At 44.7% G+C, this 27,882-nt stretch overlaps 1 pseudogene; it reads right to left on the minus strand.

Moving 5' to 3' along the window:
* LOC120972804 (uncharacterized) overlaps positions 1 to 27,882 on the minus strand; it is a 176,518-nt pseudogene that overhangs the window by 101,618 nt on the left and 47,018 nt on the right.

The following is a 27,882-nucleotide window of genomic DNA, read 5'->3' on the forward strand; positions in this document are numbered from 1 at the left end:
CAGCTGTTGTTGCTCCCTTCGCTTTCTCTGATGCTTCTTATTCTTATGTTATATTTTAGTTAATCAGATTCAACAATATGACAAAACAGGAATAGATTGATAGGAAAAAGAAAGGGGCGTGCTACGCGTCGGTCGGATGATCTTTTCCGGATCGTAAGCCGTAAGATTTGCCGCATTGAGCGAGCCCAGCGCGTCTCCACCACTATAACACAGGTCTTGTTGCAAACTTATTTCCGCAATATCGGTCTTGTTGCAGAATGTTTTTGCAACAACTGTTTTGTTGATATTTTTTTACAATTCGGGTTTTGTTGCATTTTTTTGCAACTAAGGTCTACTTGCAGAAAAATTGCGCAACAAAGATTTTGTTGCAGAACATAGACTCGTCGTGGACCATTGCAACACCACCCATGTTTCAGAAGCATAGCGTCTGTTGCAGAAGCGTGTTCAACGAAGGACAGTATGCGAGCCCTCACTTGGACACGTGTCATGCAAGGGAGGTGGCAGATGCAACCTCTGCGATCCGCCGGGTGATAGTAAGTTTTTCTGAAAAGGAAAACAATTATTTTGAGGAAATATTGTTCAATCAGGGAAGTGATGCAGTATCATTATGGTATCCAGGTATTGCCAAAAAAATTCTTTTTAAGGAAATGGAAGCATTTTAATGATTATATGTTATTTGTAGCAACATTACCGTTGTTTTAGTGCAACGTTGGGGATCCCCTGATATCACTCCAAGAGCTTGTCGTGTTTGAATTTTGGTTCATCACACATGTGTCCTGATTTTTTCCAGTATAAACAAACATATTTAAAGATAAAACATGTTTTAGTTTCTCAAGGCCATATCTACATATGGCATTATAAGATGAAAAAAGGGCATGAATTATACAAGACTTTTGCTTGTCTCTTTTCCCAATTTTCATTTGCATGCCAGATAAAAAGCATCTTAATAACATAAGTCGTCTTACATTTACCCTCTCTATTCTTCACATTTCATTCTTGAAGAGTGAAAGTTGTGCAGACTGAATACTGTCAACTGGGCTGTAAATGGAAATATAAGAAAGTTCACTGCAACAACCTGAACATGTGCAGTACTACATCATGAACATGTCCGTTGAATCATTTTTCCCAATGCCGCTCATACCTAAGGCATGGTCCTGTCAAAATAGCAATTGTGATAGGGTTTTTTCTCACTTCAACTTATGAAGCTTGGGAGAACAGATGGATAGATATTCTACATATTTATTTATGTGGGTAATGTCACCACCACATCTCTAGCATGTAAACAAGATGAGGTATATATGATGGTAGGAGTATTAGGTGCGGGCTTAGTCAATGCACCAAAATTTTGAAGGATAAAATAGCAATTGTATTACTTTTTCAAGTACATTGGCTGGCATATACCATGCTCATACCCACGAGGGTAAAACACACCCACCATCTATTCCTACTATATATCATACCTGCAGAATAGTTTCCCGCACCTGCAGACTAAATCAAACATAATTAAACCTATTGAGTGAGATAGCAACATCTTACTGGAAATAGGGGGATGTGGATCCGCACAATAAAAATGAAAGTGGAAGCATTAATGAGGGTGATAACATATACTCCCTCCGTCTAGGTTTATAAGTCACCTTACGAAAACCAAATAATCCCAAAACACTAAGGCGCGAAAGAGTAGTACTAGTTGCATGCATATTAATTAGACCCCATCTATTAATTGAAGGACAAATGCATGCAATTTCTGCGGCATGCTATTGGTATTTGAAGAGGACTTCTAATTAATAGCACGTTTTTAGTTGAGAAAAGAATGATGTGATTGGCTTCATCCGCCATTCAATTATTTTTCCTAGTCGAATCTCTTTGCGCCTAGGTTGCGCTGCACCTTCTAAGATGACTAATGCACCTAGACGGAGGGAGTACATATGTATCCTGCATCAAGATGGAAGCATTAAGGGAAACTCAAACACGGTTCACCAAAACGGAAACCACCGAATGTCCGTGGACACGTCCAGATGTGCCCGCAGACAGGAATAGGGAACGGGGCCATGCAATCGCAAGCATCAAATCTGGACTGTGTGACATGGCTAATAGTGGGTCAAACAGACCAGGAGAAAAAAAAGAGACGGAGTCGGATAGCAGTTGAACATGGGCTGGGGGGCGACGTGGTCCAACTGATAGTGGGCTCCGCGGGCTGTTGGACTCCCCAAAACCGCCCGGCCTGGGGGGGGGGGTGGGGAGGGGGGGTCAAGAAAACTTCTATGTTTGATACGCTTTGAGGGATTTCAGACATCCGTACTGGTCCACAGACATTTTGTGACTCCCATTGGTTGACCAAAAGTGTTTAGTTTGTCCGTTCCGGAGATTTAGAGGCGATCTGAATTAATGAAGTACCAAAAACATCAATATATCTTCAGATACATCTCGGCCCGACGAACGCGGCAATTCGTCGCTAAAGGGGGAGCAACCTTTGACCTGTAGAATAGATGGTGTGAGCTTAGTGCACAGTCTAACGACCAATGTACTCATTTGGCAATGGCTAGATCAAACAACAGCTGCCAAAGGAGATTTGCATATCTGAACAACCAAGGACCTGATCAAGGTGCGAGAAGAATTGGTATGCCCTACACGTACATACGTATATCGGCCATCGGTCGGCGCACATGCCATTGATATCAGCAGCTTGGACAATTGACACATTGTTGCATTCATGTCCCAATGTGCATGCTGTCAGTATTCTGCACTAATGTGGAAGTTATAAATGTTTTAAGATGTTTTTTCTCACACATTTCTTATGCCACAAAATTAACCATGCTAAGAGTATGATTAACAAACACAATGGCGGTACAAGGTTGACATAGGTCCGGCTTATATCCTGACATCTCCTCGGGATGGTGAGGTTAGGGTCTACCATTTTGATACAAGATGGCAAGATTTGGTGTCATATGCTTCAGACCATTTCAATGGTCCTTAGGAGCACGTGCACAAAGACTTCATGACTGCTATGGACAATGTCAGGCTGACTCTGGTTAGGGAGCGCCGACGGCGGCACCTAGACGGCTCGTCCTTACGACGGTAGTTTTCTAGGGACGATAATGTAATAACAATTATGTTTGGGTGTTTTGTACCAACCTTATAATAGATCCGAGGGTTCCTTGCAAAAAGAAAAACAAATACAATGATAGTACAGAACACCAAAAAACATAGTTTAATAAAAAAAATTACACATATATATGTAGAACACATTTGTATACACTTGTGGAGCGGGGTTTTCAGTCTCTGCACTTCTAAGTATGGATGTCAAATTTTTTTGGTAAAAAATGGCTCCCTGGAGCTAGGGCTTCAAAACATTTGCACCTATAATTTTTTTTAAATATTACTTGTTGTGGTGTAGCGACCAGACCTCAAACAGTCTGATCTCTGTGCATCAGTGTCATCCCTGGATCGGTAATACTGATACGCACAGTACTTGAGGATTTATAACAGAGTAGCAATCACACACTTATTACATCGCATGTCTCAAAAGAGAACTTATTACAATAAATATGGCTTAAGTCCATCTAATACGATAACAGCGGAAGGCTTGGAAGATAAAGTGAGCCCATCAACTCCAACGGCATCACTGAGTGAAAGACCACTACCTAAGGCACCTTACTCGTCGTCTGAAATGTCTGCAACATGATATGTTGTAGCCCGAAACGGGTCAGCACATGGAATATGCTGGCAATGTAACACAAAAGAGTAATAAAACGGAAATAATGCTATCACTACATGCATATATGGTTGGTGGAGGCTGTATGGTTAATATGTTTTGCGAAAAGCCAATTTTTCCCTACAACTCAATCCCAATTAACCATCATCATTAAACCCAATCAAATTATATTAAGAGTGATGAGATCCACATAATAATCCAAGAACTAGATACTCAAGATGTCCATAACCAGGGACACGGCTAACCATGATTAGTTTGTACACTCTGCATAGGTTTGCGCACTTTTCCCCACAAGACTCGAATACATCCATGGTCGGAGATTCGAGACACAGTCTTTCTGAAGCATTAACTCTCTACTCTGGATAGACAGTACCACCTACAACCCACTACATCTGCTAGTCTACCTCTTCGAGAGCTTCACGCAACTTACTCAACTATGCCAGAGCCCATAATGGCTTGTGGCTGCACACGGAAGTTTCTAGCATGAATAATCTTATGATCCCTTTGAGCCTGGGTGGCGAGCCGTAGGATGATCACACGGGTCCTCCGGGATATCCTTAGGACAACACTGGATTCTCCAGGTGCCCGCAACCAATCCACCCAGATGTGTATTTAAGTTGCCACCTTAAGTCACTAGTAGAAAACTGGGCTTTGGTCACAGGGCAATATTCACATTAGTCCCGGTTCAGTCACAAACCGGGACTAATGTGAGCATTGGTCCCGGTTCGTGCGGCCAGGGGCCTGCCGGGCCTCGTGGGGGCATTGGTCCCGGTTCGTTCGGACCCTTTGGTCCCGGTTGGTGGGACAAACCGGGACCAATGGGCCACGCTCCTAGCCCACCACCCTTTAGTCCCGGTTCATACCACAAACCGGGACTAAAGGGCTGGTCCTAGTTGCGGCCAGTGTTTAGTCCCACCTCGCCAACCGAAGGGCGCTCACACCAGTTTATAAGCCCGTCCCTCTCTGCCTTGTTGAGCTCCTCTTAAAGTGAAAATAGATGCCCTTATACAGGGAATTTGACCTAAATTCACAGTAAATTTCATAGAAATTTATTATGAATTTAGGTTGAATTTCCTCTATAAGCGCATCTATGTTCATTTTTTTATAGTAAATAAAATAAATAAACCTTAATAAAATAAAATAAAATAAACTATAGTAACTAAAATAAATAAACCTTAATAAATTAAATAAAAATAGCAGCAGTAAAATAAATAAAAATAGCAGCAGTAAAATAAATAAAAATAAAATAATTAAAGTAAAATACATAAGTAATTAGAAATAAAATAAATAAGTTTTTTGTTGTAAGTAGAAACAAAACAAAACAAATAAAGCAAAAGAGAAAACAAAAAACAGAGAAAAAAATTATGCCACCTACTGGGCCACCACGGCCTGAATACGACTTGAAACCCATCCGTGGGCCAGGATTCAGGCCCGCAGAAGGCCCAGTAGGCCCCACAGGCAAAGAGAACGGTTAGGCCCGAAAGCCTGCAGTTGAGAGGAGCTCGAGAGGGTGGGCGCAGCAGCGCTTATAAACCACTCTCGAGCCCTCTCAACTAGCGAGGTGGGACTAAACTTTTGACGCGGGGCAGCACAAGGCCTTTGGTCCCGGTTGGTGCCACCAACCGGGACTAAAGGGGGCATTGGTCCCGGTTCGTGGCACCAACCGGGACCAAAGGCCTTTAGTCCCGGTTGGTGCCACGAACCGGGACCAATGAGTTCCCTATATATACCCCATCGCCACAGCAGAGCACTCCACAGTGCTCTGTTTTTTCTGGCCGGCGAGGGGAGGGCATTTGGGTGCTCTAGCTCACCTCCTATGCACATGAGGTGTTCGATGAAATGTCTGAGCCACACTAGTTAATCTTTCTCCTCTCGAAACACGACCTCCGAGCTCCATTTTCCCCGAGATTTGTCTAGGTTTAGCGGTCCGTCACGTCCCATCCCTGTCTTCACCGCCGTCGATAGCCCGCGCCAATCTCGTCGCCAGCACCACCGTGGTGAGCCTCTTGTTCTTATCTTCTTTCTGAAAGGAAAAAATTTCTTACTTTAGATAGTTACTTGTCTAATTTTGTTACTTTTATTATTCCTTCTTATTACATAGTGCGATAGTTTTGGTATCCGCCCCCGTCGGCCCTCGTCCTGTCTATGATTCGGATGTGCACTAGTAGAAAAGGGGGCTTTTGTCCCGGTTGGTAAGGGGACTAAAGGGTCGTTACTAATGCCTCCACCCTTTAGTCCCGGTTCTTACACGAACCGGGACTAAAGGCCGTCCACGTGGACGCAGCCTGGAGCTGCACCTTTAGTCCCGGTTGGTGTTACCAACCGAGACTAAAGGAAATTTTATGATATTTTTTTTGAAATTTTTTTTTGCGAATTTTTTTATTTTTTTTTATTTTCAAATTTCTGAATTATTTTAACCTCTAATCTCTAATCACCACCCCTCATCACTGCTCAATTTATCCTCTAATCTCTAATCACCCCTCATCATTCCAAATCATCTGACTTCCCGGACGGTCACCCATCCTCTCACTACTCCAGCCTGAGCACGCTTAACTTCCGGGTTCTATTCTCCCTCGTTTCCAAGTCTGCACTTGTTGTTTTCCTGACAATAGTAAGATGTCAATTCTATTAACCCTCAGGAATTTAGCTTGAGCATGAAGTGACACATTTCACTGTTCGAGTTTGAATATTGTTTTAAAAAACAATAATTATTTAGTAACACTAATATTTCTGGAATAATTAGTTTGACCATTGTTTGACCACAGTTTGACCACAGTTTGACCAGATTTGACCAAAATTCAAAAAAACTGATATAATTATTTAGTAACACTAATATTCTAGAATAATTAGTTTGACCATTGTTTGACCACAGTTTGACCACAATTTGAAATTTTTTGAATTTTTTTGCCTCTCCAGATCTTAAAGGCCCCGTATCTTTTTTTTGTTAGGTTTCTGAGGATTTAGAAAATGTTTAACGGGGTTCCCATTTTAAGAAATTCCAGAGAGATTTTGCAAATAAAGTCGAAATTCATATTTGTTAATTTTCCCAACAACTAGACCACATATCACATAGGAAACTTATTTTATTTTATTTTTTTGACATTTCCATCATTTTCTTTTGTTTTTTCTAAAACTGAAAAGGCGGTCCACGGGGGGGGGGGGGTGGTAGAGTTTGAAAATGGGCCCTTTAGTACCTGTTCGTGCCATGAACCGGTACTAATGCCTCAAAGCCCATTAGTATCGGTTGGTGGCACCAACCGGGACTAAAGGTCTAACCTTTAGTCCCGGTTGGTGCCACCAACCGGGACTAATGGGCATCGCACCCTTTAGTCCCGGTTCGTGGCACCAACCGGGACTAAAGGGCCCAGGTGAACCGAGACTAATGCCTTAGCCGCACGAACCGGGATAAATGCTCACATTAGTCCCGGTTCGTGACTGAACCGGGACTAATGTGAAAACTGCCCTGTGACCAAAGCCCTGTTTTCTACTAGTGGTGGTATATATTATCTTTTTATAACTATTTGTTTCATTTATTGTTTATGACAAATATACCGACCAACGTGACATAGATTTTATTTATCTAGGAGGTGGTTGAACCGGAAATTCTAACCGACCCTATTGTCGAGAGGTTAAATTTAGTTGAAGAAGAAAACAATTACTTGAAGGACAAAATAAAAAAAATTGAGGAGGAGAAGATGATATTGGAGTTGCATGTTGCGGATGTCGTCGATGATCACAAGATCAAGATGGATGCAATGCGCTTGAAGATTAGAAAGATTAGAAAATATGCCATTCATACCGAGGCTTGGTATCATTATGTCGTTGGATCAATTGTTACCTTGGTTGCGATTATGATCGCATTTGTTTTCGCATTGAAATGTTTTACATAGTTTCAATGTATGGTTTAATTAATTAGATGCTCTGGAGAGCTATATATATGTTGTTAGATGAGAACTATGTATGTACTTTGGTTTTAATGTGATGATGAACTTCTATTAATTTAGTCACTTAATAATCTATTCATGATGTTCTGTAATGGTTTTTGACACACTTAATTATATATAATGCACGCAGATGAACCGGCAATGGATGTACGGTGACAGACACACCTCCGAGTACATTAAGGGCGTGCATGATTTTCTCGAAGTGGCTGAGGCAAACAAGCAGAATGGTTTTATGTGTTGTCCATGCCCTATATGTGGGAATACGAAGTCTTACTCTGACCGGAAAATCCTTCACACCCACCTGCTTTACAAGGGTTTCATGCCACACTATAATGTTTGGACGAGGCACGGAGAAATAGGTGTTATGATGGAAGACGGCGAAGAAGAAGAGGACGATGACAACTATGTGCCCCCTGAATACGGTGATGCTGCAACGGGGGAAGCTGCTGAAGATCAAGAGGAACCAGACGATGTGCCCAATGATGCTGCAAGGGGGGAAGCTGCTGAAGATCAAGAGGAACCAGTGCCCGATGATGATGATCTCTGCCGGGTCATAGTCGATGCAAGGACGCAATGCGAAAGTCAAAAGGAGAAGCTGAAGTTCGATCGCATGTTAGAGGATCACAAAAAAGGGTTGTACCCCAATTGCGAAGATGGCAACACAAAGCTCGGTACCGTACTGGAATTGCTGCAGTGGAAGGAAGAGAATGATGTGCCTGACAAAGGATTTTGAGAAGCTATTGAAAATATTGAAGAAGAAGCTTCCAAAGGATAACGAATTGCCCGACAGTACATATGCAGCAAAGAAGGTCGTATGCCCTCTAGGATTGGAGGTGCAGAAGATACATGCATGCCCGGTATGCGGTGCATTGCGGTATAAGATCAGACGAGATGACCCTGGTGATGTTGACGGTGAGCCCCCCAGGAAGAGGGTTCCTGCGAAGGTGATGTGGTATGCTCCTATAATACCACGGTTGAAACGTCTGTTCAGAAACGAAGAGCATGCCAAGTTGATGCGATGGCACAGTGAGGACCGTAAGAAAGACGGGAAGTTGAGAGCACCCGCTGACGGGTCGCAGTGGAGAAAAATCGAGAGAAAGTACTGGGCTGAGTTTGCAGCTGACCCAAGGAACGTATGGTTTGGTTTAAGCGCGGATGGCATTAATCCTTTCGGGGAGCAGAGCGGCAATCACAGCACCTAGCCCGTGACTCTATGTATGTATAACCTTCCTCCTTGGATGTGCATGAAGCGGAAGTTCATTATGATGCCAGTTCTCATCCAAGGCCCTAAGCAACCCAGCAACGACATTGATGTGTACCTAAGGCCATTAGTTGAAGAACTTTTACAGCTGTGGAATGGAAACGGTGTACGTACGTGGGATGAGCACAAACAGGAGGAATTTAACCTGCACGCGTTGCTGTTTGTAACCATCAACGATTGGCCCGCTCTCAGTAACCTTTCAGGACAGAAAAACAAGGGATACCACGCATGCACGCACTGTTTAGATGACACTGAAAGTATATACCTGGACAAATGCAGGAAGAATGTGTACACTGAAAGTATATACCTGGACCAACCATCAATGTCGAAAGAAAGGCAAGCATTTCAAAGGCGAGGCAGATCACCGGAAGAAGCCCGCCATGCGTACCGGTGATCACGTACTTGCTATGGTCAATGATTTACACGTAATCTTTGGAAAGGGTCCCGGCGGACTAGCTGTTCCGAATGACGCTGAGGGACACGCACCCATGTGGAAGAAGAAATCTATATTTTGGGACCTACCCTACTGGAAAGAGCTAGAGGTCCGCTCTTCAATCGACGTGATGCACGTGACGAAGAACCTTTGCGTGAACCTGCTAGGCTTCTTGGGCGTGTATGGGAAGACAAAAGATACACCTGAGGCACGGGAGGACCTGCAACGTTTGCACGAAAAAGACGGCATGCCTCCGAAGCAGTATGAAGGTCCTGCCAGCTACGCTCTTACGAAAGAAGAGAAAGAAATCATCTTTGAATGCCTGCTCAGTATGAAGGTCCCGACTGGCTTCTCGTCGAATATAAAGGGAATAATAAATATGCCAGAGAAAAAGTTCCAGAACCTAAAGTCTCATGACTGCCACGTGATTATGACGCAACTGCTTCCGGTTGCATTGAGGGGGCTTCTACCGGAAAACGTCCGATTAGCCATTGTGAAGCTATGTGCATTCCTCAATGCAATCTCTCAGAAGGTGATCGATCCAGAAATCATACCAAGGCTAAGGAGTGATGTGGTGCAATGTCTTGTCAGTTTCGAGCTGGTGTTCCCACCATCCTTCTTCAATATCATGACGCACGTCCTAGTTCATCTAGTCGACGAGATTGTCATTCTGGGGCCCGTATTTCTACACAATATGTTCCCCTTTGAGAGGTTCATGGGAGTCCTAAAGAAATATGTCCGTAACCGCGCTAGGCCAGAAGGAAGCATCTCCATGGGCCGTCAAACAGAGGATGTCATTGGGTTTTGTGTTGACTTCATTCCTGGCCTTAAGAAGATAGGTCTCCCTAAATCGCGGTATGAGGGGAGACTGACTGGAAAAGGCACGCTTGGAGGGGACTCAATAATATGCAGGGACGGATATTCTTGGTCTCAAGCACACTACACAGTTCTACAGAACTCTACCTTGGTGACCCAGTATGTCGATGAACACAAGAACAATCTGCGCTCCAAACACCCGGAGCAGTGTGACGACTGGATTACATGTGAACACATCAGGACTTTCAGCAGTTGGTTGGAAACACGTCTCAGAGGTGACACCACTGTTTGTGATGAGTTGTACTCGTTGTCCAGGGGACCATCGACTGTATTGACTTACAAAGGATACGAGATAAATGGGAATACATTTTACACGATCGCCCAAGATCAAAAGAGCACCAACCAAAACAGCGGTGTCCGCTTTGATGCAGCAACCGAGAGGGGAAAGGACACATATTATGGTTACATAATGGACATATGGGAACTTGACTACGGACATGATTTTAAGGTCCCTTTGTTTAAGTGCAAATGGGTCAATCTGTCAGGAGGCGGGGTACAGGTAGACCCCCAGTACGGAATGACAACAGTGGATCTGAACAATCTTGGGTACACTAACGAACCGTTCGTCCTAGCCAATGATGTGGCACAGGTTATCTATGTGAAGGACATGTCTACCAGACCGAGGAAAAGAAAAGATAAGGAAGCGAATACATCATACGATGAGACAAAGCGCCACATAGTTCTTTCAGGAAAAAGGGACATTGTGGGAGTGGAGGGCAAGACAGACATGTCTGAGGATTATGAAAAGTTTCATGAAATTCCTCCCTTCAAAGTCAAGGCTGACCCAAGCATCCTGATAAACGATGAAGATTATCCATGGTTACGGTGCAATAAGCAAATGACACAAGCGAAGAAAAAGTGAAGACTTTCTCCCGCAACTATTATGATGATACCATGCCAACTTTGTAACAGACGAGTATGATACCATTATCCGTTTTGTACAAGAAGTGCATCTAGTTTTTGCCGTAACCCTCTCAACTTTCTTGCACATGCTATGTGGACGAAATGATGATACCATGCAAACTTTCAACCTTTTCAGAGTTCATTTGAAATGCTTTTCAATTTTAGGGTCTTATAGCTCAAAATAATTAGTAAATGCATGAAAAATAACAGGCCAAAAATTAAAAATTATGCCACCTACTGGGCCACCACTGCCTGAATACGATTAGAAACCCATCCATGGGCCAGGATTCAGGCCCGCAGAAGGCCCAGTAGGCCCACAGGCATGTACAGAGAGGTTAGGCCCGTAAGCCTGCTTTAGAGAGGAGCTCGACAGCTCAGGCGCACCGCACCTTATAAACATGTGCGGCTCTCTCTCAGCTAGCGAGGTGGGACTAAACTCACCACCACGCCACTGTGCAAGGCCATTGGTCCCGGTTGGTGGCACGAACCGGGACCAATTCCACCCTTTGGTCCCTGTTGGTGCCATGAACCGGTACTAATGAGGTCTTGGCCCCACGAGCACCTTTAGTACCGGTTCGTGGCACGAACCGGTACTAGAGTTTCTTAATAAGCAATTTTTTAGTCCCACCTCACTAGCTGAGAGGCACTAGGAGCGGTTTATAAGCCCTGAGTGCAGAGACGATGAAGAAGAGGCGCAATGCTCACGTTGCTTAGCTTCAAGCCTTGAGGAATAAGGTAGACTGCATGGAGCTATGTGCAGTGCAGTCTACACTATTCCGAAAGGCTTGAAGCAAATCAACGAGCATTGCGCCTCTTTTTTATTTTTTATAACATATTACAACTCCGGACTTCTTGTGTTCCGACAAAATAAAATAAACTTTAATAAAATTTATGAAACTAAAATTAACAAAGTATTTTCTGTTCAAAACATTATAAGAAACATCTATTATTATTGAAACTAGAATCATATAAAATTGATGCAACTAAAATTATCGAAGTATTTTTTTGTTCAACATCATTAAAAGCAAAAAGAATTTTCATAAAGAACTTTTTTTGATAGAAACTTTAATAGCAAAAAGAATTATCATAAAGTAAAATAAATAAGTAATTAGAAACAAAATAAAATAAAATAAATAAGTTTTTTGTTGTAAGTAGAAACAAAACAAAATAAATAAAGCAAAAAAGAAAACAAAAAAACTAAATACAGCAAAAAGATTTTTCATAAAGAACTTTTTTTGATAGAAACTTTAATAGCAAAAAGAATTATCATAAAGTAAAATAAATAAGTAATTAGAAACAAAATAAAATAAAATAAATACGTTTTTTGTTGTAAGTAGAAACAAAACATAATAAATAAAGCAAAAAAGAAAACAAAAAAACTAAATACAGCAAAAAGAATTTTCATAAAGAACTTTTTTTGATAGAAACTTTAATAGCAAAAAGAATTATCATAAAGTAAAATAAATAAGTAATTAGAAACAAAATAAGATAAAATAAATAAGTTTTTTGTTGTAAGTAGAAACAAAACAAAAAATAATGCAAAAAAGAAAGCAAAAAAACTGGGAAAAAATTAAAAATTTGCCACCTACTGGGTCACCACGGCCTGAATACGACTAGAAACCCATCCATGGGCCAGGATTCAGGCCCGCAGAAGGCCCAGTAGGCCCATCAGGCATAGCAGTCACAATTAACCCGTAAGCTTGCAATGGAGAGGAGCTCGAGAGGGGTGCGGCAGTGGGGCTTATAAACCACTGCGCGCCCCTCCCAACTAGCGAGGTGGGACTAAACTCCCACCACCACCCCGCTGTGCAAGTCCTTTGGTCCCGGTTGATGGCACCAACCGGGACTAAAGGGGGGCATTGGTACCGGTCCATGGCACCAACCGGGACCAATGCCCCCCTTTAGTCCCGGTTGGTGCCACCAACCGGGACCAAAGGCCGCCGCTTCCCACCCTTTGGGCTGCTGAAAAGAGGGCTTTGGTCCCGGTTGGTGGCACCAACCGAGACTAATGCCCACCTTTAGTCCCGGTTGGTGCCACGAACCAGGACTAAAGGCTTCTCTATATAAGCAAACACTTAGGAAATTTTTCAGAGTTCATCTACAGTTTGCCCCGACGACGCCGACGCCGCCAGGCTGCCCCGACGCCGCCCGCCGCCCCGACGCCGCTAGGCTGCCCCGATGCCGCCCGCCGCCCCCGCCGTTGCCGTCGTCGTCGCACGTGCCCGTCGTCGCCGTCGCCGTTGCCCGCGCCCTCGCCGTCAGCCGCGCCCCTGCCCCGACGCGCCGCCTCAGCCCGTCCCCGTCGTCGCCGTCGCCCTGCCCCGCCCTTCGCCGCCGTCGCCCCCTACCCCGAGCGCGCGCCCACTGCCCCGTCGCCATCCTCGCCGCCGACCCCGCGGTCCTCCTCACCTTCGTCCGGCCGGCGCCCTTTTTTCATATATATGCTTGTTTTTTCATATATATTATGATATGTTCATGTATGAGTATATGTATGTATATATGTTCTCTGTGTATATATATGTTCATGTATATATGCAAAAGATAGATTTTTAGAAAAGTTAGGATTTTTTTCTGTTCATAGATTTTTTTGGTGATATTAATTATTGTAGAATATGCAAATGTTTGTATATTCATATGAACAATGCATTAGGCAAAACATTTACTTTTTTCGAAATTTTCTATTTGAACATTTTTTTATGAATGAGAGGAAAAAGGAAAATAAGAAGAGGAAGAAAGGAGAAGAAGAGGAGAGGAAGAAGAGGAGAAATAAATAAGAAGAGGAAAAAAGAAGAAAAAGAAGAGGAGAAGAAGAAAGGAATAGAAGAGAATAAGAAAAAATAGAAAAAATTCTATTTTTCTTCTTCTCTCCTCTATTCCTTTCTTCTTCTCCTCTTTTTCTTCTTCTTTTTTTTCTTCGATCTTCTCCTCTATTCCTTTTCTTCTTCTCCTCTTTTTATTTCTTCTTCGTTTTCTTATGTTTTATCGGGTCTGTCGTCGTCGATATACCCCTCTCCCGATAACTTCAACACGAGGGGGGGTCGATATACCCCCTCCCCGATAATATTATTTTCCCATGTACGTATGTCGTCGTTGTCGATATAACCCCCTCCCGATAACTTCAACACGTGGGGGGTCGATATACCCCCTCCCCGATAACATTATTTTCCCATGTATGTATGTCGTCGTTGTCGATATATATAACTCCCTCCCAGATAACTTCGACATGATGGACGATCGATATTTATAACCCCTCTCGACCGTGATAACTTATACCACAGGAGCACCCCCCGGCCCTCTCGCTCGACCAAAACTCTCGAGGACACCCAAACCCTAGAAAAAAAAGATGTCGGTCTCCTACCCCCTCCCGCCGCGCCCCTACCCTTGAAGCGTTGCTGAGGCCACCCCAAACCCGGAATAAGCTAGGTCTACGTTTGCACTAATATATCCACCTGCTGTCATCTTTGTGTAATAATTGCCATGTTGTAATATTTGCAGAAACAATGGAGCACGGACGAGACGAGCAAGCAGAAGAGGTGTTGGGGGACATAATCTTAGCCGGAGGTGATATCTTGTCGTATCTTAACGACAATGATGGTCTGGAAGAACAGGGTGAAGAAGCAGGCTACGGTGATCGAAGAGTGGAGGAGGAAAGACATGATTATGATGGCTCCGGTGACCCAATGCTGGTGCAAGAAGGAGCCCGTGGTGACGGCTCCGGTGACCGAACAGAGTCCGGCCAGGTAAATATATTAGTTAAGCCTGTGCTGACTAGCTAATTGATGCATTCATTGTTTTGGTATGTACACATATTAATTAACATTCGTCTTTCTTCTCTAGCCCTCCGGATCGAGCACAACTGCGGTAAAGAGACGAGGCCCGAAGAGAAAGTTGCGCTCGGATGAAAGGTTTGAGATCACAGCAATCGCGCGCGACGGCCAACCGATTGAACCCATCCGGACAAAGGATGCATTTGCTGCTCAGTGCGGGGTTCTAGTTAGGGACAAGATCCCGATCAGCATCCATCAATGGTATAAGCCTAAGAAGGAAGACCTTGAGGTGTCTTATGTCAATGATATGCAGAAAGATGATCTTTGGACTGAGCTGAAGGCAAATTTCACCCTACCGCCAGAGGAGGATCCGCAGAAGCCAGTTAAAGAGCAATTACTCAAGTCTCATGCTCTTAAGAAGATGGCAGACATATTCAGGAGGTGGAAGAATGAGCTGAAAACGTTTGTCGACAAAGAAGAGACACCAGAATTCATCGGCCGGTATGAGAAGATCAGAGATCACTGGCCCGCATTTGTGGCCCACAAGACATCGGAAAAGAGTAAGAAGATGTCAGCGACAAACAAGAAGAATGCTGCGAAGAAGAAGCTTCACCATCGCACGGGGTCAGGTGGCTACCTCAAAGCCCGACCTAAGTGGGCCAAGGCTGAGAATGATCTGCTTGAAAAAGGGATCGAACCACAGACAATGAACTGGACAGACCGTTGCCGGACTTGGTTCTTCGGGGCTGGCGGAACCTTGGACCCTGTATCAGGGAGGTGCGTTTGGACGAACGAGCTTTTGAGAATACCAGTCAAGAAGATTCAGCAATATATCGATGCAGCGCAGGAAGGGACGTTCATTCCAGACAGAGAGAACGACGAGCTCACAATGGCCCTCGGGAATCCTGAGCACCCTGGACGGACACGAGGCACGCCAGGCTACGTTCCGTGGAAGGCTGGTTTTCCGGACGCGGGCGGTTACAAAAGCCAGGAGAGGAGGAAAAAAGTGGAGCAGATCCAAATTCAGAAGCTGCATGAAAGGGTTCAAGCGCTAGAGGAACGAGACGGCAATCGACATGCCGAAACTGCCCCGAAGCTACACCGCCATCTCAGCGGAGAAGCAGCGTGGCTTCCACCGAGCTGCTTCAGCTGGAGCATGCGGCTCCTGCTAGCTACCCCGTGGATGCTATCACGGAGTCTCAACATTGCCACCTTATGGCGGAATGGTAGAACTTCGAAGTCAAGGCGGCTGTTGGCTCTGTTTTACCTCCTGAACCCGGCGCAACCTACCACTGCCGGCCGATTCCAGAAGGATATGCTAGGGTGATGGTGGATGAAATAACGGAGGGATTTGAGGAGCTCCAGCTTGACCACCCTACCGGTGAAGGGGAGACTCGGCTGGGTTCTGCTCTGAAGACTCCATGCCTATGGCGGAAGGAGCTCATCAAGCTTCCGAACTGGACGGCTCCGGCGAGTAAGGGCACTCCGCCTCCTCCTCCGCCTCCTCCTCCGGCGAGTGATCAGGGCACTCGGCCTCCTTCTCCGGCGCGTGGCGGCACTCCGCCTCCTCCTCCGCCTCCTCCTCCGGCGAGTGATCAGGGCACTCAGCCTCCTTCTCCGGCGCGTGGCGGCACTCTGCCTCCTTCTCCGCCTGCGTCGGCGCGCCAGAGCAGCCAGCCTCCTCCTCCGCCTCGTCAGCAAGGGTGGAAGAGACCCGCCGCCGCTGCGGCTGCTCCGGCGCGTCGTACTCCTTCTCCTCCGCCTCGTAAGCAAGGAAAGAAGACAGCCGCAGCCGCTCCGTCTGCTCTGCCGGTGTCTAGCAGTACAGCTGCCAGAGGCGGGAGGCAATACAGATTCAGTCCTTCTCTGAAGACTCCAGAGAAGTTACCATGCGAGAGGACCGAGGAGGAAACAAGGAAGATCGTGCGAGCCGAAGTGACAAACTTCTTTGAAGGGGTGAAAGCAAAGAAACATCCACCTCCGGAGGAGAAGGTAGATCCGGTGAAAGCAAAGCACACTCTGGCTGCCCTGACAAAACCACCAAAGTCTCCGCCGAGAGGCAACTATGAGCGCATTCTTGCAAAGACATATGCCGAAGCGGAGCGGTCGGGAAGTACTGTCAGTGATCAAAGGTTAAAAGAACGACGAGCTAGGAAAAAAATTGCCCAGCTCGGCGAACAAGCTAACCAATCGTGCCCCCCGCTCAAGGTGTCAAAAGACATCGTCGCTAATGATCCGAGGATGGTGCCCGGTTATAGCAATCTTAGAGATTACCTGCCCGACGATGTACATTATGAAATCATGGAGGTGGACGAACACAAATACCATTACGGGAAGCCTCTCGTCAAAGATGAAAGATCTCTAACAACGATGATGCGAAGATTACATGATTGGTACATGAAAACCTGCAGAGAGTCTGATGGGACGAGTACTTTGACGCTGAGAGTTAAACCGGAGCATGACCTCGTTGGAATTGAACTGCTGAATGTTCCATTTGAGGATTTCTTCCAGTTTTACAATCAAAAGGCCCTTGATAAAACAACGATCACTTGCTACTGTCTGTAAGTAGTACTACTTCTGTCATTATGTCTATCTATATAGGTCAACTCTTTCATTGCATGTATTTATAATTATCCTCACTATATTATGCAGATTGAAGATCGCCGAATTGAAGAAAAGACAAATCGGTGATATTGGGTTCATTAACACAAATCTCATAGATGCATATACGGTTGAAAAACATCCCAAAGAAGCCGAGGCCAACTTGCTACAATCGTTGGTATTAAATCAAAACAAAGATATAATACTCTTTCCTTACAACTTCAAGTGAGTGTTACTGTCTTGTGCATATTCAGTTTCCCTTATTAGTCCAGGTTATGGTAATGTAATTGATGACTTATGCATGCATGCGCAGCTTCCACTATATTCTCCTAGAGATTAAGCTAGAGCAGGGAGTAGTAACCGTCTTAGACTCGAGACGAAAAGATCCCCAGGACTATGCGAACATGACTCAAATGCTCAAGAAGTAAGTTAAATCGATCATTATCCACCATATCAGCAACTTTGTTCATTTCCTGATATCAAGTAATTGTTTTCTTTGTCTGGCAAGGTTTGGAGAAAATTCACCACAAAAGCTCCGGGACTGCTGAAGAAGCTGCAATTTAAACACCCGAAAGTAAGTACTATAGTAGCATGTTCCGCGCATCTCCTTGTGATTCAAGCGCTAGTTTCATCAATACCATTTAGCATGCTTGCTTATCAGTTTGATTGACCTCTATTTCTTGTAAAGTGGTTGTGGAAGGAACCCGAGAATAATTACTGTGGATACTACGTTTGCGAGTCCATCCGCTACACGACCTGTGAGCGGGGCTACACTGAAGAACAATATGAAGTGCGTAAGCAATAATATTCACAATTTTATTTTATTACCATCATTTGTGTTGAGTTTCATTTATTCATATATATATGTATTGACCCCCTTCTTCAAATTAGATGCTTCGGAAGCGGGATGAACTGCTAGCACCAGATCGTATGCGAGGAATTCAAGAGGAAAGTGTGGCATTCTTCCTTGACCACATGATCGCTGAAAACGGAGAATACTATGTGGACCCTGTGTTCTTACAATTTAATTAGGAGATTGTATGGTAAGAGATAATTATTGTATATATGTAGCCGGTAGTGTCGGATAGATATACGAGAACTTGTTGTTCGACCAATCTCTCAGAGAAGGAGAGGTGGTCGATATCACTTCTCTCTGTATGCATATGTTCATGACGATCTTCTGTTTCCTTCATTTGATTACTAGCTAGCGTGTCTAGTCCTCTCCATACGTATATAGTACGTAGCGTCGACCAAGCATGGAGATAAGAGAGGACACTTCTCTCTATTAATTAGCTAGCTAACATAATATATGAAACACCTAAATTAACCCCCCAAAACCCCTAAACCACCCCCTTTCAAAAAAACAAAAACCTCAGCTCCTGCCAGCTGCTGACGCGTGGATGCCTATTGGTCCCGGTTGGTGACACCAACCGGGACAAAAGGCCCTGCCTATTGGTCCCGGTTGGTGGCACCAACCGGGACCAAAGGCCCCCCTGCCTGGGCTGGCAGCAGCGGCCACGTGGAGGACCTTCTGTCCCGGTTCGTGTAAGAACCGGGACGAAAGGGTTAGGGCTTTAGTAACGACCCTTTAGTCCCGGTTCGAAAACCGGGACAAAAGGCCCTTACAAACCCGGGTAAAAGCCCCTTTTCCTACTAGTGAGTTGAACCATTAATTAACAAACTCACATCTGTCATGAATACACTCAAACTCAAACCACGTCTACGAGCATAGCATAGCAGTATAAGCAACGTAGAAGTAACTCCCAAGGGTTTGATAATAAACAGGTGAATAGGTACTACCTCATCTACTTCCCAAACCCACAATTTAATCAGATCCTAACCATGCAATTGTTTGAGGATTGATCTAATTCAATAAAACTAGGTAGTAAAGAGGTATGATCAAAGTGTTACTTGCCTTGCTGATGATCCACGAAACCTAGAGACTCGTAGTAACACGCTTCGCACTCCGGGTACACTATCGCAAATAAACAAACATACAATAAGCAATCAAGCAAGAAGCACGGCAAAACTCAAATAAGAGATCTAACCAGAAAGTTCAACTTAAGAACTTCGGTTTGCAAAAAGAATCAAATCAAACGAAATAACGAAACTCAAACTGCGAAAGAAACAAGATCCGATTACTAATCTGGACCAAAGTCAAATTTTACAGTGGCCAAATCTTGTTCAAGTTGGATAAACAGAAAGAGGGCTTCGAGACGAAACTCTAGGCGCTTGAATCGCCTGATTCCGATAAATCGGGTCAGAAATCTTGATCAAAAATAATCGCGGAAAGCCCTGGAAAAAGAAAACTGACGAAGAGGCTAACGAACGAACGTTCGCTGTCTGCGATTAAACGATGAAAACCATTCGCTAAAACGAACGTATGGACGAACGTCCGCTATTTAACCGAACCGAAATAAAAAAACCGATCTAATAATAAAAAAACCGAAACTAGGGTTTAAAGAAAAACCGAACGGTTTTAACAGAAAAACAGGCGGCTACCTCGGGTCCGGCGGGCGGCGGCGGCGAGCAGATCCGGCGGCGGGGCGGCGGAACGGGGCGGCGGTGGCGGGAGCGGGGCGGCGGCGCGGCGGCGCGAGCCGCGAGGCGAGGCGAGGAGACGGATGCGCGGGCGGCGGCGGCGCGAGGCTGGCGGTGGCGGCGCTCGGGCGGCAGGGCTAGGGTTTCAGGAGGCGGGGCGGCTGGGCTGGGGTCTCGTTCCCCCGGCTTATAAGGGCCGGCCGGGCCAGGAGTCCTAGACGGACACGGCCCAGTTAGGTCGGTTGACTTTTTTTTAATAATTCCGCTCAGAAAAACGAATAAAAGAAATACTAAACGGACTCCAAAAATTCTGAAATAAATGTTCTCCGTCCTCTAAAAATCTACCGGACAAGGTGAACATTTATTTGGGACTCTAATGCAATTTTGAAAAACGCATATTTTCCTAATTCAAATAAAATAGCGATAAAACTCCGAATAAAATCTTATTTGATTTTAATATTAAATCTCCAATATTTCTTTATTTTTGAGGAAGTCATTTTATCCCCTCTCTTTTATTTTCATAAAAGAAATATTCGAAGAGAAAATAATTAAAATCAAACGATCCTCTTTTCAAAATTTGAGAAAACTCAAATATGAAAATAACGAAATCCCCAACTCTCTCTGTGGGTCCTTGAGTTGCATAGGATTTCTAGGATCAAGCCAAAATGCCATAAAAATATGATATGCAATGATGATCTAATGCATAACATTCCAAATTGAAAATTTGGGATGTTACAAACCTACCCCCTTAAGATGAATCTCGTCCTCGAGATTCGGGTTGGCTAGAAAATAGGTGAGGGTGATCCTTCCGTAGGTCTTCCTCTCGTTCCCAGGTGCCTTCATCCTCGGTATGGTGGCTCCACTGAACCTTGCGAAACTTGATAACTTTGCTGCGTGTAACTCGGCTGGCAAACTCGAGAATCTTGACTGGTTTCTCCTCATATGTCAAATCACTATCCAATTGAATCGCTTCCAGTGGCACTGTATCTCTCAGAGGGATATCAGGCATCTCTGTGTGGCACCTCTTTAACTGGGAAACGTGGAAGACATCATGAACTCCAGACAATCCTTCGGGCAATTCCAACTTGTAGGCAACTTCTCCCATATGTTCCAAAACACGGTAAGGTCCTACAAATCTTGGGGCTAACTTTCCCTTAACTCCAAAACGCTTCACTCCTCGAAGTGGTGATACACGAACATACACCCTGTCTCCAACTTCGTAAACTGTTTCCTTGCGTTTAGAATCCGCATAGCTCTTCTGCCTTGACTGGGCTACCTTGAGTCTATCGCGTATCAACTTAACCTTCTCTTCAGACTCTTTAATCAAATCGGGTCCAAACAACAGGCGATCTCCAACTTCATCCCACAACAACGGTGTCCTGCACCTCCTTCCTACAATGCTTCGAAAGGGGCCATCTTCAAACTGGCTTGATAATTGTTGTTGTAAGAGAACTCTGCATACGGCAAATTATCGTCCCAACTACATCCATAGTCTAGCGCACAGGCTCTCAACATGTCCTCCAGAATCTGATTGACTCTCTCAATCTGTCCATCTGTCTGCGGGTGAAAAGCTGTACTGAACTCTAGCCTGGTTCCCAAAGTCTCATGCAACTGATTCCAAAACTTGGAGGTAAACTGGGTTCCTCTATCTGATACAATGGTCCTCGGAACTCCATGCAGACACATGATCCTGGTCATGTATATCTTTGCCAACTTAGCACTGGTGTAAGTGGTCTTCACTGGGATGAAATGAGCTACCTTCGTCAAACGATCGACTACAACCCAAATCGAGTCATAGCCTGAACAAGTCCTGGGTAATCCCGTGATAAGGTCCATGCCTAGTTTATCCCACTTCCATCCGGGTATCGGCAATGGTTGTAGCAATCCAGCTGGCTTCTGATGTTCTGCCTTCACTCTCTGACATACATCACAAACTGCTACATACTCCGCAATGTCCTTCTTCATTCCGGTCCACCAGAAACTATCCTTTAAATCCAGATACATCTTGGTATTTCCTGGGTGAATCGAATACGGCGAATCATGGGCCTCTTGCAGAATCAACTTCCTGATCTCCGGATCATTTGGCACATAAACGCGGAACTCAGACCATAGGGTATCGTGCTCATCTTCACGAAATCCCTTAGCTTTTCCTTTGCTCATTCTTTCCTTTATCTCGGCTATCTCCTTGTCCGTCTTCTGAACTTCCCTGATCTTATCCATCAAAGTTGACTGAATTTCCAGTGCTGCTACATAACCTCTCGGAACTATTTCCAAACATAGCTCACGAAGATCCTCCGCTAACTCCTTGGGTAACTCTCCGGTCATGAGTGTATTGACATGACTCTTGCGGCTCAATGCATCGGCTACTACGTTAACCTTTCCGGGATGGTAATGCAACTTCATATCATAATCCTTAATGAGCTCTAACCATCTCCTCTGCCTAAGATTCAACTCCTTTTGCGTGAAGATGTACTTCAAACTCTTGTGGTCCGTGTACACCTCACAATGGTTTCCGATGATAAAGTGTCTCCACGTCTTCAACGCATGCACTACGGCTGCTAACTCCAAATCATGTGTAGCATAATTCAACTCATGGGGTTTAAGCTGTCGGGAGGCATATGAAACAACTCTTCCCTCCTGCATAATCACTGCTCCAAGTCCTCGACGAGAAGCGTCGCAATACACCTGGTAATCCTTGCGTTGATCTGGAAGAATCAACACTGGAGCTGTAACCAAGCGTTTCTTCATCTCCTGAAAACTGGCCTCACATTCCTCAGTCCATTTCAACTTGGTGTCCTTCTTCAACAACTCCGTCATGGGTTTTGCAATCTTCGAGAAATTCTCAATGAACCTCCGGTAGTATCCTGCGAGTCCAAGAAAACTCCGGATCTCTCCAACTGACGTGGGTGCTTCCCAATTTGTCACAATGACAACTTTGGTGGGGTCTACCGCTATTCCTTCTCCGGATATAACATGTCCAAGAAATTCAACTTCCTTCAACCAAAACTCACACTTGCTGAATTTGGCGTATAGCTGATGTTCTCTGAGCTTCCCAAGTACCAAACGCAAATGCTCCTTATGTTCCTCTTCATTCTTCGAGTAGACCAGAATATCATCAATGAACACCACAACGAACTTATCCAAAAACTCCATAAACACTTTGTTCATCATGTTCATAAAATAGGCAGGTGCGTTAGTCAGACCAAATGACATAACGGTATACTCATATAGCCCGTACCTTGTGGTAAAAGCTGTCTTAGGTATATCCTGCTCTCGAATCTTCAGTTGGTGGTACCCTGATCGCAGATCGATCTTGGAAAACACCTTAGCTCCTTGCAGCTGGTCAAACAAGTCATTTATCCTCGGCAGTGGGTACTTGTTCTTGATCTTCACCTCATTCAATCCTCGATAATAAACAACCATCCTCAACGATCCATCTTTCTTCTCCACTAGAAGTACTGGTGATCCCCAAGGTGACGAACTTGGGCGAATATAGCCTTTATCCAGTAACTCCTTAATCTGCTTCTTAATTTCCTCCAAATCCTTTGCGGGCATTCTGTACGGTCTCTTAGATATTGGCCCTATGCCTGGCAAAAGCTCGATCAAAAACTCAATGTCTCTATCCGGTGGCATGCCTGGCAACTCTTCTGGAAATACATCCGGAAAATCCTTCACCACTCGTACTTCCTCCTGTACAACTCCTGCTAAGGAATTCACTTGAGTCCTACTCGGCACATGCCGGGATACATACTTGATCCTTCTTCCTTCTGGGGTGGGAAGCAAAATCGACTTACTGGCGCAGTCAAAGTTCCCTCCATACTTTGATAACCAATCCATGCCTAATATCACATCCATTCCTTGTGACTCCAATACTATTAGGTCCGAGGGAAACAGGTAGTTACCAATCCTTAATGGTAATCGATCACACCATAAGCTAGCCATATACTCTGCTCCTGGCGAGGTTACTAACATGGGTGACCTAAGGGCTTGGGTTGGCAGTTTAAACTTATCCACAAATCCCCTTGATATGTACGAATGCGATGCACCAGTATCAAAAAGAACGATTGCAGTAAATGACTTAACCAAAAACTTACCTATTACAGCATCGGGTTGCGCTTCAACCTCCTCCATGCTAACGTGGTTTACTTGTCCCCTGTCGAAAGGGTTGGGCTTCTTCCCAGAGCTTCCATTGCCATTTCCATTCTTTGCTTCAGAACACTCCGTGGCATAATGTCCATTTTTCCCGCACTTGAAACAAGTAATGTGACTTAGATCCTTCTTGGCGGGCGTTGCTGGGTTGGAACAGTTCTGTTCGTTGCTTCCTCCATTACCATTCCCGTTCTTGGGGCTACTATGGTTGTGTGACATCCCTCCATTGTGATTGTGGCCTCCATGGTTATGTTGAAGGGGTCCTCCCGAGTTCGGGGTAAAACAGGGTCTCTGCTGAGCTCCAGAATTGTACTTCCCTTGTCCATACTTTCTCTTGCGGTTGCCAATCTGCTGCTGCTTCCCTTCAATCATGAGAGCTCTATCTACCAACTCCTGGTAGTTATTAAAATTTGCCACCATCAACTTCATGCTCAACTCATCATTCAGTCCTTTCCGAAACTTCTCCTGCTTAGCTGCATTCGTAGCAACGTCATCTGGGCATAATGTGCTAGCTTACTAAAGTCATCCACATACTAGCCAACGGTGCGTCCTTCTTGGCATAAGTTGGGAAACTCGGGCTTCTTGTAGCGACCAGACCTCAAATGGCCTGTGCTGCTGTGCACCAGTGTCATCCCTGGATTAGTAATGCTGACACGCACAGTACAATGGAGGATTTATAACAGAGTAGCAATCACACACTTATTACATCGAATATCTCCGAAGAGATAAGTATAATAAACATGGCTTAAGGCCATCTAATAACGATAACAGCGGAAGACTTGGAAGATAAGTGAGTCCATCAACTCCAGCGGCATCACTGAGTATAAGACCACGACCTAAGGCACCTTACTCGTCGTCTGAAAAGTCTGCAACATGAAACGTTGCAGCCCGAAAACGGGTCAGCACATAGAATATGCTGGCAAAGTAACACATAGAGAGCAATGAACAATGGTAATGCTATACTATATGCATATATGGCTGGTGGAAAGGCTCTATGGTTACAGTTTTGCGAAAAGCCAATTTTATCCTACTGCAAAAGAATAAATTTTATTTAACTATCATGGTGGTTGAAACATTGAGAAGGTACCTCCAACTCAATCCCAATTAAGTAACATCATTAACCCAACAAAATTAATTATAGGTATCACGGTGATGAGATTCAAATGATAATCCAGATACTAGATACTCAAGTTGTCCATAACCGGGGACACGGCTAATCATGATCCGTTTGTACACTCTGCAGAGGTTTGTGCACTTTTCCCCACAAGACTCGATCGCCTCCGCTTGATTCTCGCACTGCATGATGTTTGAGAAACGGATGACCGAGACACAGTCTTTCAGAAACAGTCACTCTCTACTCTGGATGGACCGGTACACCTACTTTCCCCTACATCTACTACTCCACCTCTTCAAGAGATCCTGTAACCTACTCAGCTATGCTAGAGCCCATAATAGCTTGCGGCTGCACATGGAAGTTTCCAGCATGAATAATCTTATGATCCCTTTGAGCCTGGGTGGCGGACCTTATACATACAGACAACACTGGGTTCTCCAGGTGCCTCAGTCCACCCAGATGTGATTTTAGTTGCCACCTTAAGTTGAACCATTAATTAACATCTCACATCTGTCATGGATATCACTCAAACCCAATCCACGTCTACGAGCATAGCATGGCAATAATAAAAGCAACGTAGAAGTAACTCCCAAGGGTTTGTTAGAAAACAGGTAATAGGTACTACCTCAACTACTTCCCAATACCCACAGTTTAATTAGATCCTAATCATGCAATGTGTTTGTGGAAAAAGATCGAATGCAATAAAACTGGGTATGAACGGGGTATGATCAAAGTGTTACTTGCCTTGCTGATGATCCGCAAAACCTAGCGAGTCGAAGTAACAAGCGTCACACTCCGGGTACTCTATCGCAAACAAACAAGCATACAATCAGTACTCAACTAATGCACAGGTAAAACTCGAATGAAAGGTCCAACCAGAAAGTTCAACTTAAAAACTCTGGTTTGCAAAAAGAATCAACTCGAAAGAAGCAACGAAAGTCAAACGGCGAAAGAAAGAGACTTCGTTTGCTAATCTGGATCTAGGTCAAATTTTACTGTAGCAAAAACTTGTTTGAGTAGGTTAAACGGAAAGAGAATTTCGAGACGAAACTCTAGGCGCTTCAATCGCCTGATTCCGATAAACGAGCGAAAAGTTAAACAGATTCGAAAATTCGATCAGAAATCGAATCTGAGAAAATAACGAGAAAATCCGACGAAAAAGAAAAACGGACGAACGGTTAAATAACGGATGTTCGTTAACAGAGAAAACCGATGAACGCGTTCGTTAAAACGAACGGTTCGGTGAACGCTCGCGAAATAAGAAAACCGAAAAAAACCGATCTAGGGTTTTTTTTTAAAACAAAAGGTTTTTTTTACAGAAAACCGGTCAACAACGAGACGGCCGGCGGCAGTACCTCGACGGCGGCTCGGCGAGGGGCTCCGGTGGCGGGGCTCGGGCACGAGGGGCGGCGGGGCTCGAGGGTGCTCCGGCGGCGAGGGGGCGGCGGCTCCGGCGACTCCCGGCGGCGGCGGCGAGGCAAAAAGCAGCGGCGGCGGCGGGCTCCTCCGGCGGCGGTGGTGAGGAAAACGGAGGGGGGGTCTATTTATGGAAGGGGGGCTAGGGAGGCTTGGGGAAGGGGCATCCGAGGCGGCGGCGGCTACCGTGGCCATGGCGGACTCCGGCGGCGAGGCGTGCGGAAAGAGGAGAGAGGCGACGGGGCGGGCCGTCGGCTTGGGCTCGGCCCAGCCGGCGCGGGCGCGTGTTTTTTTTTAAATAAGTTCCGCGGAAAATATTGCGTAGAAAAATAAATAAAAATCAGAAAAATATGAAATAAATTTTCCCCGTCTAGTTAGAAAATCTAGAATAGGGTGAACATTTTTTAAAATCAAAAATAAATAATTTGAAAACATGCATATTTTTTTAAATGCAATAAAAATTGCAAATAAATTCCAAATAAATTCCAAATAATGTTTTTAACATTTTTCCTCCAGTATTTCAATGTTTTGGAGAAGTCATATTTTCTCCTCTCGTTTATTTAAAATGAAATATTTTTCCGGAGAGAAAAATAATTAAAACCAAAATCCTCGTTTGAAAAATCAAATTTGAAAATACGAGAAAATCCCCAACTCTCTCCGAGGGTCCTTGAGTTGCTTAGGATTTATCGAGGATTTGTCAAAATGCAACAAAACATGATATGCAAATGATGATCTATGTATAACATTCCAAATTGAAAATTTGGGATGTTACAAACCTACCCCCCTTAAGATGAATCTCGCCCTCGAGATTCGGGTTGGCTAGAAAACAGGTGGGAGTGGTTTTTCCGTAGATCTTCCTCTCGCTCCCAGGTGGCCTCATCTTCTGTGTGGTGACTCCACTGAACTTTGCAAAACTTGATAACCTTGCTGCGGGTAACTCGGCTGGCATACTCGAGAATCTTAACTGGTTTCTCCTCATAGGTCAAATCACTTTCCAACTGAATCGCTTCCAGTGGCACAGTATCTCTCAGCGGTATCTCAGCCATTTCTGCGTGGCACTTCTTCGACTGCGAAACATGAAATACATCATGTACTCCAGACAATCCTTCGGGCAATTCCAGCTTGTAGGCAACCTCTCCCATACGTTCCAACACTCTGTATGGTC

The sequence above is a fragment of the Aegilops tauschii genome, chromosome 1, assembly GCF_002575655.3.
Source record: "Aegilops tauschii subsp. strangulata cultivar AL8/78 chromosome 1, Aet v6.0, whole genome shotgun sequence".
In the NCBI taxonomy this organism is placed as follows: Eukaryota; Viridiplantae; Streptophyta; class Magnoliopsida; order Poales; family Poaceae; genus Aegilops; species Aegilops tauschii.